This window comes from Acinonyx jubatus, chromosome C1 (genome assembly GCF_027475565.1).
Source record: "Acinonyx jubatus isolate Ajub_Pintada_27869175 chromosome C1, VMU_Ajub_asm_v1.0, whole genome shotgun sequence".
In the NCBI taxonomy this organism is placed as follows: Eukaryota; Metazoa; Chordata; class Mammalia; order Carnivora; family Felidae; genus Acinonyx; species Acinonyx jubatus.
In genome coordinates this window covers 166,034,448-166,049,356 of record NC_069381.1, presented here as the reverse complement: position 1 = coordinate 166,049,356, position 14,909 = coordinate 166,034,448, and the positions used below count along the sequence as shown (strand labels likewise).

General features: G+C 36.3%; 1 protein-coding gene across 4 annotated transcripts in view; it reads right to left on the bottom strand.

Annotated features, from left to right (window-relative positions):
* Positions 1-14,909, bottom strand: part of UBE2E3 (ubiquitin conjugating enzyme E2 E3) — an 89,980-nt gene that overhangs the window by 54,797 nt on the left and 20,274 nt on the right. The window lies entirely within an intron of this gene.

The window sequence follows — 14,909 nt, the reverse complement described above, 5'->3', positions numbered from 1 at the left end:
AAAAAAAACAAAAACCCAAGAATTTAGTTTGGGAAGAACACATACAAGCTTACAAGCTACATGATAAAGTGAAGCTAGGTAAAAATCTGATTTTGAAAACTGCCCAATGCAGTCACAGGTAGGAGTGGCTTTAAATATTGGGCCATAAACACCTTATTCCAATTTTTAAGTATCCTTCTGCATGCCCCTTTAAACTAAATTGACAAGATATATACAGTTCTGCCCTCATCTTTCTCTCTCTATTGATCCTTAAACATTTAAAGGTGTCGAGCCCCTCCCATTTTAAAAAGGGATAAATTGCATATAAAAAAAAAAAATCTCTTTACTTCATATTCCTCTACAGCTACTGGCCTCGGTCCCTCTCCTCCCACACTGACTAAACTTCTTAAGAGCTGCCTCACCAGGCATCTCCACTGCCTCTTTTTCCACTCATTTTTCATGCTACTCCCATTTGCCTTTACCACCAACTCTTCAAAAACATTTTTGCTAAAGTCACCTCCAAGAAGCCAAATCCATCGAGCAACTCGCTTGACTTTGATACACCCTTGAAACACTGTCTTCCTTAGGTTTCCTTGACTTGGTTTTTCCTCCTACCTCTCAGGCCATTCTGTCACTCTTAATGCTGATGTAGCCTCCTCCAATCAACCATTAGAAGATGTTATTCCTCAGAGCTCTTTTCTAAAATTTATCTTCTCTGTCTACATTCACCTAAGTGAACTTTACTGATACCTCTACATCTAAAATTGCCATCTATATACCCAACTTTTTGAAACAATTATTTCCAGCCCAGACTGCCAGACTAGCAACATTCCATTTTCAGTCAATGTCTCTCATGTAACTCAAACTCAATTCATTCAAAAACGAACTTAGAATCTTCCCCCTAACTTAGCCCACCACAACCACAACCACAATCACTGAAAACAAAAACAAAACAAAACCTCTATCCCCACTTTGGCCTTTATTCAGGCTTCCCTATCCCAAATACAGCACCACCTTCCCCTGACTGCTTGTGTCAGACACGCGGGAGCCATACCTAACATACCTCCTTCACCATCTCCTTCACCATCCACATCTTTCCAATTACAAGACTCGGTCCATCTTCTGCCACATCTCTCACAGGTATCTGCTTCTTTCCATCCCCACTGCCACCACCATCATCTTTTCCTGAACTACTGGAAGCATATTAACGGGTCTGCCAGCACCTCCTCTTGCTATCTTCCACAGCAGATTATATTTTTCAAAAATGACCACATCAATAGTTGTGGTGCAAAGGTTTCCTAGAACCTTGTCCCTATTAAGAGGCATGGTCCATCTCTCCTCTCTGGAATTTGGGTGGGACTTTGGAATGAACTTGATGAAGAGAATACAGCAGAAGTGATGCTGTATGACTTCCAAGACTAGATCACAAATGACAATCAGGCTTCCGTTTAGTTCTCTCTCTTACTCTCTCTCAGAATGCTTGCCTCAGTGCTTACTCTGGAGGCAGTTAGCTCTATATTATGAGGACATTTAAGCAGCCTATGAAGAGGCCTATGTGGCGAAAAACTAAGGCCTCCTGCCAACAGACAGTGAGGAACTGAGACCTCCTGCCAATAGCTATGTGAGTGAGCCATTGAGAAAATGGATTCTCTAATCTAATCAAGTCTGCGGATAACTACAGCCTGCTGATACCATGACTGCAACTTGATGGAAGATCTTGAGCCACAACCACTCAGCTAATCCTCTCCCAAATTCTGGACTCATAGAAAGTGTAAGATAATGATGTTTCCTATTTTAGCCTGCTACGTTGTCGGGTAATTTATTAAGTAGCAGTAGATAACTAATACAACCCCTATGGTACACTATCATAACACTTAGTGTTTTTTGTTACATTTAACATCTTTGCAATTAAAAAAAAAATTAACGCGTATGTCTTCCTAAATAAAGAAGAGAATGTGCAAAGAGACAAAGCCTCACTTGTTCAATGTTACATGTCTGACACCAAGTAATGACAGCAAGTTTTGTCTGATGCATAGTAGGGACTTCAGAAATATTCAATGAAAAATGTCAACATTTACCAACATCTCTAAATTCATAACTACAAATGTGTTATAACGATTAAACTTTAGTTTAATGTGTGATGCATCAAATGGCTTAATACCTCAATTTAAAACATAGGGGTTTACTTACAAATAAATAACATAGAAACAGAAGGGGGGGGTATGTGTGTAAAACAAAATATTCGTATATATAAAACATACTGCACTCATTTTACTAGTTATATCTTCCAAACTGGCTTCAGGCATAACAGAGATTACTTTGTGGCATTAACTGTTAAATCTCTGATAATGTGTGGGTGTCACATAAATGACTTAGAATCAATTACACACACAAGCATGAATCCATGAAAATGTGTGTATATGTGCATATGTTGTGTATACACATACACACAGACACACACAAACCCCTTGACCATATGTTTGTTTTTTAAGGGCTAGCAAGGTACCTAACACACACCTAGGACATAATGTAAATCATAAGACAATACTGATTCCAATGACAACTGTAACTAACAACCATCTTGATTTTTTATCAACTGAATAAAACAAAATAGAATACCTAAGTTATATTACAAATTTACAACAGACACTATTATATATAACAGATTTGCTAAAACTAATCTAATTGGTGTTGCTAACAGCACTGCTGCATAAAAAAGGAATATGCATACTATTCAAAAATGTCATGCTTGGCAGGGGGTAAAACAAATCTGTAGCCAGTGACCAATCACATTGCATTTTCTCAAAAGAAAATAATTAATTTTTCCACCTCCCACCTAGTAACTGAGTTCTCTACCTAACAGTGAAGCAAAACAGAGCTGCCCTTCCACATAAAATGATAGTTTAGTTCTGAAAACACTGAAGTGACAGGAAAACATGATAGAGTCTATGGAGTCCACTTTGCCTACCAAACCATACTCAGCGAATTTAAAAACAAATAAAAATAATTGTCCATAAAGTGTAATTAAATAATCAGAAAAAATGTTGGTCAATCTTTATCATATGTTCTTCCTAAAAGCAGTTAAAAGGAGGATATATGGTATGTTCATTTCAAAAGCTAAAATAAGAACAATAAATAACGGTATGATCCAATTTTTATAACACTACTTGCCAGAGGATCTCAGTGATTAAACTGTTATAGCTCACACAATGCTGACATTAAGATGAAAGCTGAAAAATGGAAGAACATTAAGTGGCAACTAATATAGTTATAAATGACACTTCTATATCATGGTTCCTTTGCAGTCCTTGGGTTATCTTTCTAAAAGAAAATTTTGTTTGAGGAGAACTAGAAATAACACTGGACTGGAGCCTAGAGATCTGGACTTTTGTTCTGGCTCTGATCAAAAATGAGTCAGGATCTTGTGGCCAAGTCACTAAATCACTCTTTGATTTTACTAACAAAGTGAGGGGCTTATAGTGGATAAGTCCATAATGGCCCTACCTGTCATTTGATGTGCAGCTAAAGCCAGTAGTAAGTCTTCAGTAGGAAATTTTAACTCCCAACACTCACTAACAAGGAAATGAGTAGGTTCATTTTTGCAGAGGTGCTCCAAACATACATAAAAGTCTGAGACATTATTTGAATATTGCCAATAAGCACATCCATGTAAGAGTAAAATAAAAAAAAATAAAAAAAAAAAAAGGATGCAACGAAACTGCCAGCAGGAGGTATATATATTCAATACTATAAAACATCGTACTTCTTTTTTATCAAAAAGGATTTTTTTTTCCTAACATCAAAGGCTGTTTTATTCTGAAGTCCCACTAGAAAACACTGTTTATCCAAACACAGAAAAGAGAAAGTCTAATATGATATTGAGAAAAATTCTACTAGTCACTGTTTCCCTTTTATATCTAACTGTAAAACCAACTTCACATATAACTTCTGAGTCCTTTTTTGGCAGCTACAAAACAATTGCCAAAATCTAACTAAAACAGTGCCAATCCTACTAGAATTTTTACACCATAGCAAGGAGAATTTCCAATCTCATAGAAATATTAAAAACTTGCATAGTTTCTGCAAATAATCTGCTTTCCTATTAGCAAAAAGCACACAAAAAGATTAAGGCACATAGGCAAAACTGAAATATATGACTATCTCTTTGACTTCTACAGCTAAGAAAATCAACCACTACTCTTATTTTAAAAAGGAATCAACTAAAAGCAACTACCTCAAAAAATAACCCTTCAATATTATAAATGATAGAACAAATCAGAAATAGTAGTACAGTAACATGTTAACAACCAGTTCTAACACACCTGAAATTGTACCTTCTACTTACTGTTTTCTTTGAATGAACACAAGAACTATATAGGGAAGCACAACTAAAAAGAATACAGCCTACCTACCACAAATAGGTATCTTCTAATTATTATACCAGAGATACAGTAGACATAATTCTTTGGCAGGCTTTCATCTTATTCTGTTTCTAGTTCATAAAACATTACCATGATCTAGCTAGGGTTTAAAAACAAAAATGGATGGGGCTGGAATCACATTACAACCACGTATCTGGCTAGAACAGAATAGAAAACAGTAACCGCATGTACAAATCAAAATGCAAGTACATGAGAGGACAACTAAAGAGTAAACAAATGTATTAAACTGGAATAGTTTATCAAGAAAAATAACAGATTGTACTTTTATGATAAAAAAACTTATAAAGTAGCTAAGCACCAATGTGCTTCAATACCACCTTGCAATTCTAGATATTAACAAATTCTTAAAAAGAATGCTTTGTACATTTCTTGGAGAGATTAGTATTAGCATGTACTTTAGAGTACAGGAGCCATATGAAATTTTCACAATCAACACTTTAGTAGAAGAAAATAAATACTGAAGGAAGAAAATTATATTTGTTCACTGACTCCAAACAGTTCTATACACTACAAATATAATATGATAATTTAGTAATTCATAGATAGCTTTACAGATAAGTAATAAAAAAGATCATTTACTTTTCAGTTACTTGTTTTGTAATGTGCCCAATCTGTCAATATCAAAAATATTACATGCCCAGAAAAAACATCACACTAAGCATTAAATTAACAATTACTTTAGAAACTCAGGGATTAAATAGGATATTCTTTCAAAAGGAGCCGGTAGGTGACACAGTATCAGAGTTGGCTTGCAGAAATAACTACTTCCTTTGCCTTTTTACCATTTTACACAAATCGTATAAAAATGCTGATTTAGAATAACCATCTTTAGCATTACTACAGTATCTAGTGCATCAAGACCCAATCTTATTCCATTAAAAATTATAGCCTAGGCTGATGAGGAAAGAAAAACACGAGACTGACAGACTTTGTCAAAGACTACCAGGGTGAAACACGGTCATAATCTAACAATTATTTCAAATAATTAATTAATTTCAAAGTTCTTTTGGACAACACTGGTGTAGACCAAGCCCTGAAGCGCTACCACCTGCTCTACCGGCCTCCATTCCTGCTCTTGCCTACCACTGAGTGGTGGCGCAAAGAACAGGTTGATGCAGTGCTGCTCCTGCAGAAGGAGTAAAGCTGGAGACCAAAACTGATCCAATGGAAGGTCCAGTGGCCTACCTAATTCTAGCTCCAATTTCCATCTCCTCACTAGAGAACAATGTTCTACAGCTAGCTATCAGCCCAGGTATTTCCAAGCACAAAGGAAAAAAGAGATGATCAATTTTTATTTAGTTCAGTTTTACTTAGTTCCACTTCCTCTTCTTTTCCCAGTTCAGTCTATTTGCTTTATAAAACAAAACAGAAGTACTAATCAGGTTTGTTTACCAATGGAGAGCTAACAGCTGGAATTGACTAAGCAGTTGTGTGGGAAACAGGTCGGCCATGTTTCTCCCCATGCCATACCACCCACTGTCCAGATGAAGGAAAAGGGCAAGGAAGTAAGCTGCTCCCATTTGACTCAAGAACTCTGAAAAACTGAAGGATCACTTCTTTTCATTTTCTCATCTTACTGAAAGGGGTGGTGGGCATATAGGATCTGATTTAATCAAATTATAATTCCACAGTTTGATATCACCACAAACTGCAGGAAAAGATAAGATTGCCAAATCTGGGTCAAGAGAGTTAGAACAATTCTGAAACACTGAGGGATGAAAGAGACCTGAGACTATCTGGCTCAAAATATTACATGCTCAGAGATGCCACAAGCTAAGTTAGTTCATTGTTTCATAATACTTTCCTATGTATTATCTTTAGAAAGGAGACTAAATATAAAATACTCTAAACTCTGCATGGCTTTTAAAAGTAATTTTATTCTGAAATTTAGAAATGTTTAAGTACTTTTCATAGTACTTTCTTCAAAGATTATGATCTTTCCTCAAAGATTATTCTTTCACAAATCAGTCTCCTATGAAGTGTTACAGCGTCCCCAAAGGGTTTCTAATTAGTATGTATTATTTGTGAAATACAAATGTTTGGAGGTTGGGTTGCCTTATGATGAAAAGACCCAGAGAGGGCTGCCTGATTTAGCAAATAAAAATACAGGATGATCTCCCTGAATCACTTCTTATAACTGGACACAAATCTACAATTATCTCAAAATAAAAACTTTGATTCAAGGAAAACATAGAATAACTGGTTAAATATGAAATTTAAGATAAACAAGGAATATTCAGTATAAGTATATCCTGTGTATATTTGGGACATACTTATACTAACAAGTTGTTATTTACTTGAAATTCAGATTAAATTAGGTATACTGTATTTTACCTGCCCTTTCTAGACCCAAAGGTATTAGCCTTCATGGAACCTGCAAAGGCAAAGAGTGGAAGCTGATAAAATCTGAAATCACAATCAATATGTATATAGTAAATACAGAGGTGTGCTTTTAAAACAAGTGAAAACATGCCTCTGAGCAAACCCTAAGTCTTTGAATCTAATGCCAGTTCAAGAGAATCTTGTTAGAGAAATTTTTTCTACATTAGTTGTGCTCAATTCTAGCTCCCACTCCAGCTCCCACTCTGTTAATTTCATCCTGTTGCCATAAATCCCAAATAGTGTCACAGACTTGTGCCTCTCTACCCTCTTCAGTTCAGGGTTGAGCTCAGAGTGAAGGACTCTGGAAATGTCTCCTGATTTTATTCCTACAGAAGAACTAGGCTTAGACCCTCTCCATTCCAGCTATGCCAGACACCTACCCCTCAGCCCATCGATTGGATATTTAGACCAAGAGCTCTTGGTTTAGTTGTAACTATATACACAGGCCGAAATTTTGGCCACAGGCTCTTCTAAAAACCTGTCAGACGCAGTTCAAGACATCTAGCTCAGGTTTAACCAACAAGCAAACTTGTTTTGGTAAAGTCATTCCCAAAACCTAATGAATTCAATTCTCTATACAGGCATACCTCATTTTATTATGCTTTGCTTTATTGTACTTCACTTTACTGTGCTTCACAGATGCTGTGTGTTTTTTGTGTTGTTGTTTTTTTTTTTTTTACAAACTGAAGGTTTGTGGCAACCCTGCTTCGAGCAAGTCTATCAGTGCCATTTTTCCAACAGCATTTCCTTACTTCGTGTCTTTGTGCCACAGTTTGGTAAGTCTTGCAATATTTCAGACTTTTTCATTATTATTATACTTATTATAGTGATGTGTCATCAGAGATCTTTGATGTCACTACTGTAATTGTTCTGGGATCCCATGAACTGCAACCGTAATATGAGGAACTTAATAAATGTTGTGTGTTCTAACTGCTCCACTGACCAGCCGTTCCCCTGTCTCTCTCCCACTCCCCCAGACTCCCTATTTCCTGAGACACAACAATATTGAAATTAGGCCAATTAATAATCTTACAATGGTCGCTAAGTGTTAAGTGAAAGGAAGAGTCACAGGTCTCTCACTACTCCAGTAAACACACTAAATGATAAGAAAGCGAAACAGCCTTATTGCTGATATGGAGAAAGATTTAGTGGTCTGGACAGAAGATCAAACCAGCCACAACATTCCCTTAAGTCAAAGCTTAATTCAGAGCAACGCCCTAACACTCTTCAATTCTATGAAGGCTGAGAGAGGTGAGAAGCTGCAGAAGAAAAACTGGAAGCTAGCAGAGGTCGGCTCGTGAGGTTTAAGGAAAGAAGCTGTCTCTGTAACATAAAAGTGGAAAATTAATCACCAAGTCTTGATGTAGAAGCTGCAGCCTGTTACCCAGAAGATGTAGCTAAGATAATTAATGAAAATGAGATCTAGCTAAAATAATTAATGACACTGGCTACATTAACAAACAGATTTTCAACGTTGTATGAAACAACCTTTTACTGGAAAAAGATGTGATCTAGGACTTTCATAGCTAGAGAAGAGAAGTCAACGCCTGGCTTCAAAATGTCAAAGGACAGACTGACTCTCTTGTTAGGAGCTAATGCAGCTGGCAACCTTAAGGTGAAGCCATTGCTCATTTATCATTCTGAAAATCCTAGAACCCTTAAGAATTATGCTAAATATATTCTGTCTGTGCCCTGGCAAATGAAACATCAAAGCCTAGATAACAGTACATCTGTTTGTAACATGGCTTACTTACTAAATATTTTAAACCCACTGTTGAGACCTACTGCTCAGAAAAAAAAAAAAAGATTCCTTTCAAAATACTTCTGCTCACTGACAATACATGTAGTCACTCCAGAGTTCTGATGGATATGTACAATGAGATTAATATTGTTTTCATGCCTGCTAACACAATATCCACTCTGCAGCCCATGGGTCAAGGAGTCATTTCAATTTCCAGGTCTTACTATTTAAGAAATACATTTTGGAATGCTACAGCTGCCATAAATAGTGATTCCTCTGATAGATATGGTCAAAGTAACTTGGAAACCTCCTGGAGAGGGCTGACCATTGTAGATGTCATCAAGAACATTTGTGATTCATGGGAAAAGGTCAAAATATCAACATTAGCAGGAGTTTGGAAGTTGATTCCAACCCTCATGGATGACTCTGAAGGGTTTCAAGATTTCATTGAAAGAAGTAACTGCAGATGTGCTAAAAACAGCAAAAGAAGAAGTGGAGCCTGAAGATGTGACTGAATTGCTGCAATCTCACGATAAAACTTTAATGGATAAAATGTTGCTTCCTGTGGATGAGCAAAGAGAGTGGTTTCTTAAGATGGAATCTATTCCTGGTGAAGATGATGTGAAGACTGCTGAAATGACAGCAAAGGATTTAGAATATTACATGAACTTAGTTGATAAAGTAGATGCTGGGTTTGAGAAAATGGACTCCAACTTTGAAAGAGGTTCTACTGTGGTACAATGCTATCAAACAGCATCACATACCACACAGAAATCACTTGTGAAAGAGTCAATCAATGCAGCAAACTTCACTGTTGTCTTATTTTAAGAAACTACAATGGGGGGGCACCTGGGTAGCTTAGTCGGTTAAGCATCCAACTCCTGATTTTGGCTCAGGTCATTATCTCATGGTTCATGAAGCCCCAAGTCGGGCTCCACCCTGGGTGTGGAGCCTGCTTGAGATTCTCTCTCTCCTTCTCCCTCTGCCCCACCCCTGCACACATGCTCTCTCTAAAAAAAGAAAGAAAGAAGAAAAAAAAGAACTACCATGGCTACCCCGACCCTCATCAACCACCATCCTGATCAGTCAGTAACCATGGACATGGAGGCAAGACCCTCCACCAGCAAAAAAATTAGGACTCTCTGAAAGTTTAGATGATGATCAGCGTTCATTAGCCATAAAGTATTTTTAAATTAAGGTATGACATTTTTAATACAGTGCTGTTGTACACTTAAGAGATTGCAGAATAGTGCAAACAGAACTTTTATACACACTGGGAAACCAAGAAATTCATTTGACTCACTTTATTGTGATATTTACTTTATTACAATAGTCTGGAACCAAATCCCCAAAATCTCAGAGGTATTGCCTATAAGCATCTTTGCTGCTCCACAACTCAAATATATTTATAAGAACATCTAAGACACAGATATCCACAGATTGAAACTATAAAAATAAATCTGTTAAATTGAGAGAAATAGACATTTATATAACCACAACAAGTTCTTCAATAGTTCTTATACCAGGAAGCTATAAATCAGGGGAATCAAATTCAAATGCTCTAAAGTGCCAAGCAAGTAATGTAAATTAGTTAAGTAAGCCAGCGTACTGGGAAAAGTGAGGACTACAGTGAAACAGAAAATGCCTGCCACCCCAAAAGAGATGCATATTGCATTTGCTACTCAGCTCTATTCACTTGACTTGTAACCCATTCCACATTTGCAGCCCTTCTCATAACCTATATATGGAGTTATACAGGTAGAGTTAATGTGACAGAGTCTCGGGGCCAGAGCAGTCACCTAGGCATGAACCATATGTACATAACATTTCACTCCACTCCACTCACCCCATTGTGACTGATTCAATGATGAATCCAATTAGTGTTAATGAGATGCAATTAGAGTTGTGATGAAAACACTGGAGCCAGGACTCACACTATTTCACACTGCATATGAGCCTGAAGGATGTAACTGTGTGATACCAGCAGTTACCTTGTGAGTCCAACAAGAAAATCTGTCTCATAATGGAGTCAACCAAATGGAAGAGGTAAGTCAGATGCCAGGGACATGCTTAAAGGCCAATTCAATCTTGAACTTTTCAGTAATGGGAAACAACTTATTCAATTGTGCCATTATTCAGTTATACCTACAAACAGGTTTTTCTTAAGCCAGTTTGGTTTGAGTTTTCTACTACTGCAACCAAATGAGTCTTGATACAGGCATTCAAAGTCAATCTTTAAAAATAACACACACAAACACACAGTGCTGAGTTTGGCTTACAGGCTGCCAATATGCAAGTATATGCAAATGTAAGCCTTTGGGTTTTATTTAAAATTCTTTCAAAACATTTTCTATACAGTAAGATATAGACTACCTTAAGGTATAACATACAAACACTAGCCTTCAAAACTACAGTTGACAAAAGGCCAAGAAGCAAAGGCGGTGGTTGTCACTTACTACATAATATGTATTACTTTTTTTCACAACAGACTATAATGCCTTCACCTCTTTAAAAAGAAACAAGCCCTAAGCATGTGCATTCAACACAAACATAAAATGACAAGTATTCCTTGTCACAGAGTATCGTCTAAACCGATTATCCTTACTCTTTCACCCCTACCCACACACACCTGATGCCATCAGAACATCTAAGGCAGTGTGATGAAGAGCATGACCTCTGGGATCAGACACACTTGAGTTTGAATCTTGTTGCCATCATTAATTAGTATGTCTTTAGACAAGTTGCATAAGATTTGAGATTAATAAATCTCAAAGATTTCTTATTTTTTTTAATGTTTTTTATTTTTGAGAAAGAAAAGAGAGAGAGCACGAGCAGGGGAGAGGCAGAGAGAGAGGCAGACACAGAATCCAAAGCAGGCTCCATCCAGGCTCCGAGCTGAGCACAGAGCCCAATGCGGGGCTAGAACTCATGAACCGTGAGATCATGACCTGAGCCAAAGTCTGACGCTTAACTGACTGAGCGACCCAGGCGCCCCTATTCTGATTTCTAAAAAGATGATAATAATATCTCCCTGAGAGAAGTGAAAATAATACCTGTAAATTACCTAACAAAGTACCTAACATGGTAAGTAATAGCTATTGTTTCAAATGGGCATGCACACCTGCAACTAGGTGACACTTGTCATAATTCATGTAAAAAGTAAATGGCAATAAAAATGTAGAAGACCAGAAGTCTTGGAAAATACAGTCTGGTTTTATCATGCACTATGTGCAAACAAATAAATTTTGTTTTAGGAAGTTTTTTAACATTAAAATTTAGTGTTCAAAAACAACAATTGCCTTATGGCATTAGAGTAGTGAATAAAAATCACAACCAAAAAAATGGAACTAACGCTATCTTATTTATAGTTTATATCAAATAAAGTCCAACTATAATGAGATTAAGTCAACTTTAAAACCTGAAACAATGTCATCCCTCCTAGAAGTTCTTAGAAAGACATAAATAATTAGAATTAAAGTTATTTACAAAGCACTTCTATAAATGTCCAGAGAAAATTACATCTGTTCTTTAAAGGTTGTCTGAAACATGAGTACTGCTAAAGGCAAGATTATCTACAACAAGATCAAACATTTATAAATATGTTAGCTCATGTTTGCTTAGAAGGTCTTAATATAAAAAAGTCATACTCATAACAAATGACATTTCAGCTTAGAAAACCAATGAAGCCAATGAAAAAAGAACAGAGAGACTCCCTCTCAATCATGCATATACTACCATAAGATACCAATAATGAAGAATCATGGGCAGAGAGATTTGGGTTTCAAAACAAAATCCTCTGGAAAACAGCTTGCATTTCTGTACTGACTGCTGAACTTTTGGACCTTTCACATCTACCTGTAGCCAAAAAGGGTTATTAATCTTCCTTTTATAAACAGGGGTGTGCCCCAGTTCTTGAAATCTATGTACAGTAAAAAGAGGTAAAAGGGAGTAAAAGACAAGTTTATCCATAATATGTGGATGGACACAGGACAAACATTCTAAATACAGGCTATCCGATACAGTAGCCACTAGTTACCTGTGGCTATTAGGAAGCACTTACAGAGTGACTAGTGTAAATTGAAATACACCAAGTGTAAAATGTACACCAGATTTCAAAGATATTGTACCAAAAAAAGTTAAAATAGTTCATTAATAATTTTATCTTGGTTATATGCTGAAATAGTAATTTTGGATATCCGAGTTAATGAAAATATATTAAAATTAACTTCACATATTTCTTAATTTTTAATATGGTTACTAGAAAATAAAAAAAATTATATACATGGCTTATATTATGTTTTTATTAGACAGCACTGTTTTAAGTCATGGCACCTAAACTTAACAGAAAATTTTCTTCATTTGTAGTTGTCTCTAAACTCGTTTTTAACACAAAGAAATGTACGTGCCACTTTACACAATCTATGTTTCCTGTCCCTGTTCCACACATTTTCATACAACCTCTCAGGATGCCTTCCTAACAGCAGCAAACGATATGAAATAAATGTTAATTAATATGATATAGATTACTCTTGAAAATAGATCAGAGAACATTATGCTGTTACTAATGTACTAGTGGTTTTTATCATGTAGCCAACAACTGATACACATTTTCATTAAAAGAAATTCATGAAAACATCCATTCCAAGAGGTAGTTAGAGAAGCCAACCATTAAGTCAACCCAATTCCTAAAATTCCATCTACCAGCTAGGTGTGGAAGGCCACATATACTTCCAGCTAATGCCAACTGGGTTTCTACTGTATTGCCTGTTATGATATTTAAACCCTGGAATCTCCATGTGCAGCAGCTAGAAAAGTACAAACAACTTCCTTGTAAACTTCCAATATTAAAACATAGAGACATGGACAAACATCACAGTTTTATTCTTTAGTAACTAAATATCTCATAGCAAGGAGAGCATCATCTTACTGGAAGATTACAAAAATGAAACTGTCAAATCTCCTCATCCCCATTTGAAAATATATTAACTGATCTGAAGTTGAACTGCATCCAGATCACCACCCCCCCACCACCACCCCCCCCCCCCCCCCCCGGCTAATCATCTATTTGTCAATTAGTTACCCAAGTCTGTTTAATCACAACTCAAGCTGCAGGCTAATCCATTACTTCTAAATCTCAACTCCTCTTTCAATACCCTGCAAAGACTTCTCATGGCCCTTACATATCAGGATCCTTACCTTCAGTTTTGAGAGTTCACAGAGCCACTTCAGGCATGATCTCTACTTTTTTTTCTACTTTTCTGCCTATTCTTTCCATTGTGTTTGAGGTGCTCTTTCAACCCACCCCTCCTCCAAATCCTCTTTTTTATTATATTTCTCCTTCTTGTTCCCTTACACATTCAGAGCTGGCAGGTGGACTTCCAGGACTCAAAGCAAAATATAAGTTTATTTTTCTTTTCCCCAGCTATTTAAGAAGCTCTTTAAATTCTACTTTCAACATGCAAGCTCTCAATTTTCTGGAGGCTATACAGTTAATTCTCTCCCACATATCTTTCTTGGAAAAGTGTCATCTTTTACTTTGTTTCTTTGTACTAATTGACATCAAATGTAATAATTTGTTTATAAAACTCCAGAGCTTAGAAAGAACTCTGTGGTCCCCTAAACTTCCTGTAATATCACGCGTAAGTATTTTTCTGAAGAGCTGCTTCACAGCTTTCAATAGGTTTTTGAAGTAGTCCAAGTAGTGCAACCCCTCCAATGTTGCTTCCAGTTTTTGCCTCTTTTAGAGCTTCTGTGAATTCCTGTTTTTCACCTGATCGTTACGAATGGTATCTTTATCATAGACATGAGCTCCTTATAATACATATTCTTTACAATGCTGATGCAAGTATTTTTCCTGTGTGTTTAAAGTTTTGTTCTTTTTCACAGCACAAGAACTCTTACTTTACATATTAGAATTTCAATCATGTCCTTAATTTTGCTTATGGATTCAAAACTAAAGTTAATCTTTAGGGTCTAAACATGGCCACCACACTGCACAATTCCAAGGGTGTCACTTATACTAGACTCTGTGCTGTGGTGTGTTGAACAGAATACAGTATAAATGACACTCCCTGGAGTTGCATAATGCGGATGTTCTGGAACAACCAACAATATATATGCCCAGTTTCCAAAGTTTTCCAACACTTTGACTTTTTACAATATACTTAAGATTTTCATCCACGTGGAGCATATATTATATTGAAAAGTTGTGATTAACAATTTTTTAAAACATTATTTGCTTATTCCAATTTCACTTAATAAGTAATCTTAACTCTATGTTTTGGAAAGTTACTTTAACAGAGTATTTTTAAAGGTATTTGTTTAATACACTAAGTCTCAATCTGAACTTCCATTCAACAGAACTT